The 6,887-nt window shown below is 38.8% G+C and overlaps 1 long non-coding RNA gene across 1 annotated transcript; it reads right to left on the bottom strand.

Annotated features, from left to right (window-relative positions):
* Window positions 1-844: 844 nt before the first annotated feature.
* LOC122146073 lies at window positions 845-6,352 on the bottom strand. Its single transcript, XR_006160756.1, has 3 exons — window positions 6,276-6,352; window positions 4,306-4,451; window positions 845-963 (listed from the first exon to the last, which is right to left on the bottom strand). It is a non-coding gene; the product is annotated as an uncharacterized LOC122146073 (long non-coding RNA).
* Between the last annotated feature and the right edge of the window lie 535 nt (window positions 6,353-6,887).

Here is a 6,887-nt window from a genome sequence, read left to right as displayed (position 1 = left end):
CACTTCTCAGATCGTTTAACCATACACTTAAAGAGGGAGAGCTTTTGCAGTCTTGGAAAGAGGCAATCATATCGGTGATACATAAACAAGGAAAGGACAGTAAAGAATCTAGCTCATATAGACCCATCTCAGTTCTTAATGTAGATTATAAACTGTATACTTCAATTCTAGCAAAAAGATTAGAAACCATTCTACCAGATTTAATAGACCATGATCAGAGCAGTTTTATCCGAAACAGACAAATCCATGATAATATCAGACGTACACTTCAGATAATGAGTCATATAACTAAAAACAAAATTAGTGCAGTCTTTCTTAGCCTAGAAGCAGAGAAGGCCTTCGATTCTGTAAGCTGGCTATACTTACATCAAGTGCTACACAGGTTCGGTTTTAAGGAAAAAATGTATTAATTCTATTAAAACATTATATTCGGCTCCCACTGCAATATTAAAAATAAATGGTTATTTATCTCAGAGAATTACCTTGGAGAGAGGAACTTGACAGGGATGTCCACTGTCCCAATCCCTATTTGTGCTATTTATTGAACCCCTGGCCCAATTAATCAGAGAAAATATGGACATACAGGGCATAAATATTAAAGGTAAAGAAGAGAAGATAAGTCTTTATGCTGATGACATCCTTGTTTATTTGAGTAACCCCAAAAATACAATACCTATGTTGTGGTCCTCCCTCAAAGCATTTGGGAGCCTTTCTGGCTATTCATTGAATGTTAACAAAACACAAATCTTAACATTTAATTTCTCACAACATTTTGCATTTTGAAAGGACAGTAAAGAACATTTGTCCACAGTGAAATAGTGAACTGTGCCACTACATGTTTATCCTCACCTGGGGTCAGAGGTCACTCCTTCATCACTGAATGCAGGAGGAAGATTAATGGATCTGTTACTCTTCAGAGACACACAGCTGGGATCTGCAGATGAAGATCTCTGACTCCAGAAACTGACAAAACACACAGAAATCATTCTTCCTTTAGTTGTGTCTGCTGTTTCATTTATTATAAGTCCGTCTCTAACAGCTGTTTCACAGTCAGTGTTTCTAATGTGTAACTGAGTCACTGCTGATTGTGATTCCTCTGATCACCGTCATGTTACGAGCTTTTATGATCCTCAGCAAAACCCTGTGAATGCTAAACACCATTGTCTCTGTGTGAATTGGTAATTTTGTTGAAAGAGATGCTTTCATCTCTGTTGCTAATGAGACCCACCACAGTCGTGTCATCCGCAAACTCAGCACACATCCTTGGGGGGTCCCAGTGTTCAATGTGATGGTGCTGGATGTGTTGCTGCCGACCCGTACTGCCTGAGGTCTTCCAATCGAAAGTCCAAAAGCCAGTTGCAGAGCGAAGTGTTGAGTCCCAGCTGGACCAGTTTGTAAATGATTTGTTGAGGTATGATTGTGTTGAATGCTGAACTGAAGTTTATGAACAGCATTCTGACATACGAGTCCTTTTTGTCTATATGTGTGAGTGCTGAGTGGAGGGTAGTGGCGATGGCGTCATCGGTCGAGTGGTTGGACTGATATGCAAACTGGAAGGGGTCCAGGGAGGGCAGATTTGATATGGTGCATGACTAACTGTTCAAAGCACTTCATGAGTATAGGAGTAAGTGCAACTGGACGGAAGTCATTGAAAAAGGATGGAGATGGCTTCTTCTGGACTGGAATGTTGGTGGTAGCTTTGAAGCATGTGGGAACAACAGGCTGACTAAGCGAGATATTGAAAATGTCTGTGAAGACATCAGTGAGATCCGCTGCACAGTCTCTCAGTACACGCCCAGGAATGTTGTCAGGACCCGGAGCTTTGCGTGCATTGATTCTGCTGAAGGATCTCCTCACGCTGTCTTGGGTCAGTGTCATCACCTGGTCACCGGGAGGAGGTGAAGTCTTCTTTGCAGTGGTGCTGTTTTGTTCCTCAAAGCGAACGAAGGCGTTCAGCTCGTTCAGCAGGGAGATGTTGCTGTCACAGGTCCGCGGTGGGGGCTTGTAGTCCATAATGGTCTGTATCCCCTGCCACAGGCTCCGAGTGTCTCTGCTGTCGCTGAATTGATGGGTTATCCTCCTGGAGTACTGTCTCTTAGCCGTGTGATGCTGTGGGATAGGTTGGCCCTAGCTGTCCTCAGGCCCACCTCATCTCCAGCTCTGAAGGCAGCGCTCCGCGTCTTAAGGAGTCTGTAGAACTCCCCTGTCATCCACTGCTTCTGGTTGGCCCGGACAGTGATGGTCTTTGTGACTGTTACATCATCAATACACTTGGTGATGTAGGCAGTGACAGTCTCTGAGTACTCTTGGAGGTCTGTGGAGTTATTGTATGTGGCAGCCTGCTTAAACATATTCCAGTCAGTGGTGTCAAAACGGTCTTGGAAGAGCCTCTGACGACCCTTCCGGCCACACTTGAATTTGTTTATGAACTGGTTTGGCGACTTTAATGAACGGTCTGTATTCAGGCATTAGTATGACAGTGATGTGGTCTGAGGCACCAATGTGGGGGAGGGGGAGGGTTTTGTAAGCTCCTCTCTGTGTGGTGTAAACAAAGTCTAAAATCTTATTACCTCGTGTTGGAAAGTTAATGTGTTGGTGTATAAAGTGTCAGGAAAAGTTGTATGTATTATGTGTGTAATTTTAGGGACTAAACCTGAAAGCAGTAAAAACAACAGTGAGAGATGGAGAGTTTTGCTACTTGTCAGCTGAGTTGCCCCCATTTCCATGGTAACTCCCTCCACTCCAGTTTAAATGCATGTGGACTGTTCAAAGCGCGCGCCCATCAAACACATGAAAGTTACGCAGTGTTTACATAAATAGTACATAAAATTAGAAACTTGTCCTGAAACTTGATAACATATTAAGTATAATATAATATAATATAATATAATAGCTTTAAAAATGGTAAACATAGTGTAGAAACAAAATGCATTGCTGCATTGCAAAAACACACTGATTAAAAATTATGAGGCATGAATATAATTTCACAAATAGCCTATGTAAACACAAACGCAACAAATGTATTTTTAAAATATATTTCAATATATTTAACAGTGCTTCAAATATATGTGAATATATTACCTTTCTGTCCTGAAACCATATATGTTTGGTCCTCTTAGACAAACAAAACTTTTCTTCAGACTGTGAATGAAAGTGTGTAGAGAAACCGAGCAAAGGGCACTTCTTTATTTTGGTTATTTATTTTGCTTGTTATCAGAAATAATCTACTCTAGAGGGACTCTGTTGTTATTGATTGATTATTTGTGGAAGTGTACCGGATGTTAAGTTTGGGCCACAAAAGTGCACGTGCGCACTAACATTTGTTTGTTGTTGTCGTCATTGAATCCATCTATAGAAACTTTTGGTTTTGTAATTCAAAAGCAGAGCGCACACACAAAAACACACAGGAGTGTTTGAAAGAAAGTGACTTTGAGCGGATACAGAATTGAGTTACTACTGGTACTGTAAACCCCCCCAAACAATTAAAAAAACTCACCGGAGCTACACGAATCACACAAATGACCCATTTCATGAGTTCACGCTTGCATATAATTAGCTGAGGTATGGAAATGCGTATTTGGCATGCTGGCCGGGGAAGGGCTCCGAGCTCGGGAATGGCCTGAACCTAGATTAGCCACCCTTCCCCGTATAGTTGTATAGATGCTGATAAACCGTCAATGGATAGTGGTAAGTCAGCGGTATTTATACTGTGGTGTTGATTACTTGATTGTGGTCCACCGGTGTTGATTAGGCTAAGTATCTGACGCGCTCCTCCAGAACCTTGTTAATAAAACATAATTTTGAATTCAAAATGGTGAATTTCACCGAAAGGCATTACTGCTCATATATTTATCATTAAATTTATCATTCTTAGTGTAACGATGCTTAGAACTTAATCTTCTTATCGTTTTTCACAACTTCAGTTTATCATTGAAAACAGGTTTTCCAAACTGGGGTTCGTGAGGAAACTGCAGCGGGTTTGTGAATTGATGAAAAGCTAATAATAAAAAAATTAAAATAATAAAATTCACCTTCAGCGATGGAGTTAGTGAGGAGCAGAATTTACTACAAAATTTCACTTTTTCATGCTACTGTAACAATGTCTGACAGTGCGATCTGAATCCACGCTGAAAACACTGAATCATGATCCACATCTGAGTGTGTGACTCTGAAACATGCAGCACATGAACATTTATTCAAACACCTTCCACATTCACTAATCACACTCAGCCGTCTGACAATGAGATCAATCGCTTGACAATTATTAGATCCCTGCATTAATAAAGCAGTAGTTAAGTGTCTCACCTGGGGTCAGAGGTCACTGGTTCATCACTGAAATTAAAAGGAGGATCACGTATGGATCCGTCACTCTTCAGAGACACACAGCTGGGATCAGGAGATGAAGTTCTCTCACTCTCTCTGTTCTCCATTATCAGAAACTGACTTCAGACCTGCATATGGAAACACAAGAGAACAAATGACAAATAATATTGTGATTATTATTCCAGTGATTCCAGTGAAAACAAAACGTAATGCTACACACACAATGACTTTCAAGAGAATGTGGAGCTTCAGACGTTGAGCTGCAGCAGTTTGTGAAGGATCCTTTTCTTCTGATGTCCATAAAGTGATGGTCTACTGACTACAGTGGAAGAACTGCACAAAGCCCAGATCTGAACATACTGAACCCCTTTGAGATGAACAGAGATCCAGAGCTCATGACCATCAGCAGAATCTGACCTCACTGATGCTCCTGTGACTTACTGAACATTGAACTTCACCAGCAGGAGAAGAGCATAAATCCCTGTTCAGAGGATTGATGTGTTTCTGCTGCTGTAACGTGACGTCACTGCCAGCTTCTCTGTCACAAATCAACTAACTGATGACAACATTTGATGATGATTATTTTCACTACTGATCTTTAATTGATAAAGTGCTGGTGAAAAAAACCCTCAAATCTTATACATGCAACCTATTATATTTGTCAAATATTTAGTACAGTAGTTGCTCTTCCTCCACAACGAGTTTCAATGAATTCATTCATTTTTCCAGCACATTTTATTTTTTTAAAGTGAAAAAGGTGCTGTGCCTCTTATTTTCATATTATATTCATCAGTTTATAGATAAATCAGGCAGCTTCTATGAAGCAGTAATCATAATTCTTGAGATATCAAACCCTAAACATGGCTTCTCAGATTAAACATTTTTGGCCTGTAAATAATAAATATACTAGAAAATGCTGAAATATGGCAGAACTATTTCACAGAGCTTAGACTGATGTCATCAGCAGCTGATAATGAAGATGTGAAGAGAATTCATTCTGAATCAGTGTTGCTGATTCCCGCTTCATTTCATCGCTTGTCATGTAATGATTGTCATGTAATCATGAAACTGAACTCACAGCATATAGAGATTCATATGTCATGATTCAGCACAGTATCATAACTGGAGAGAGACTGAGCGAGAGAGAAAGACAAACTGGCCGAAATTTCATGCTGGAAATCCAAACATGTTATTGCAATAGTCTTTTATTTTATGTTTTGAAGTGATCTTAGCGTCATTACTCAAATTCCAGGTGAACGTGATTTCACCAAGTACAACATGTTCCTACAACATCCTAGTTGATCCTGGAACAACATTCCTATCAGCCAAGGGAGGGATAACTTTGCAGGAAATATCTGTTTTAGGCTTACGATCAGGGTTAGGTGCTTTACTCCCTTGTTAATCAGCTATCATTTCACACTGATTTTTAGGAATAAATTATGTTTAGGGGTAGGGATTGGGTTAAGTCTATATTTTTGGACAGTTACGTTGATCCAGGATCAACAAAAGATGTTGATCTAGGAACATGTCTTACTTGGCAAAATCACGGCGACCTAAATATCACAAAGCAGCAACTGTAATAAGGCTGTGTAGAGTATAATAGCAGAAAACACATCTGTATGTCAGAATCAAACTGTCACTAAAGGTGACCATCTGTGAATCGCAGCACGTGTTTTCTGTTTCAATCAGAAAATGTTTCAATGTAAATTAATCTCAACTAAAAGCAGAATCTCAAGAGCTCTATATCATTATAATCCTGAAGATGAACTCGAGCGATTCTTCCATTTTTACAAGTGACACAAATCACTAAATGCTGTTAAAGTTTTAAGATCAGATATAACACACATATATCCGAGACACGAATGCGACAATCTACAATAATATGAAATAATATTATAAGCCGATAATAATATAATCAATAATATCAATATCGAAATAATATCATAACTCACCTTAATTTGATGTTTATGAGAGTTTTTAAGTCTTCAGAATCTTGGCATTTTCCTTTTGAGTTAACTTTCGGTTTCGACACAGGAGTGAAGAAGGCACATGCGCAGAAAGACTCCTCCTTCTCAGGTTTATTGGGGTTGGCAAACAAAAATTTAATCTGTATCCTCTCACTTCAATTAGTCTAAGATGCTGAAATAATAAATTGTAACACTTATTTTCTGACTCCATTTGCTGTAAAGTATTTTAAGTTTTTGTTTTCTCTTTTGAAATACAAGGCAAAGTATTATGAATATGATTGATATCAAAATACAGTATATACAGTGAACTAATAGTAGTATAACATTAAATGGTTATATTGAAAACATGAATGGTTATATTAAACATTAAATGGCTTTTGCCATGTAAGTGAGAAACATTTAAATTGAACAAAGACAGGACAGACAAGACTGTCAGAGGAAATCCCTGACAAATATTAAGTCAAGTCAAGTCACCTTTATTTATATAGCGCTTTAAACAAAAAAGATTGTGTCAAAGCAACTGAACAACATTAATTAGGAAAACAGTGTGTCAATAATGCAAAATGACAGTTAAAGAAGTTCATCACTGAATTCAGT

Source organism: Cyprinus carpio, chromosome A9 (assembly GCF_018340385.1).
Source record: "Cyprinus carpio isolate SPL01 chromosome A9, ASM1834038v1, whole genome shotgun sequence".
Classification (NCBI taxonomy): Eukaryota; Metazoa; Chordata; class Actinopteri; order Cypriniformes; family Cyprinidae; genus Cyprinus; species Cyprinus carpio.
Note: the sequence above shows the minus strand (reverse complement) of the source record. Positions and strands in the feature narration are given on the sequence as shown.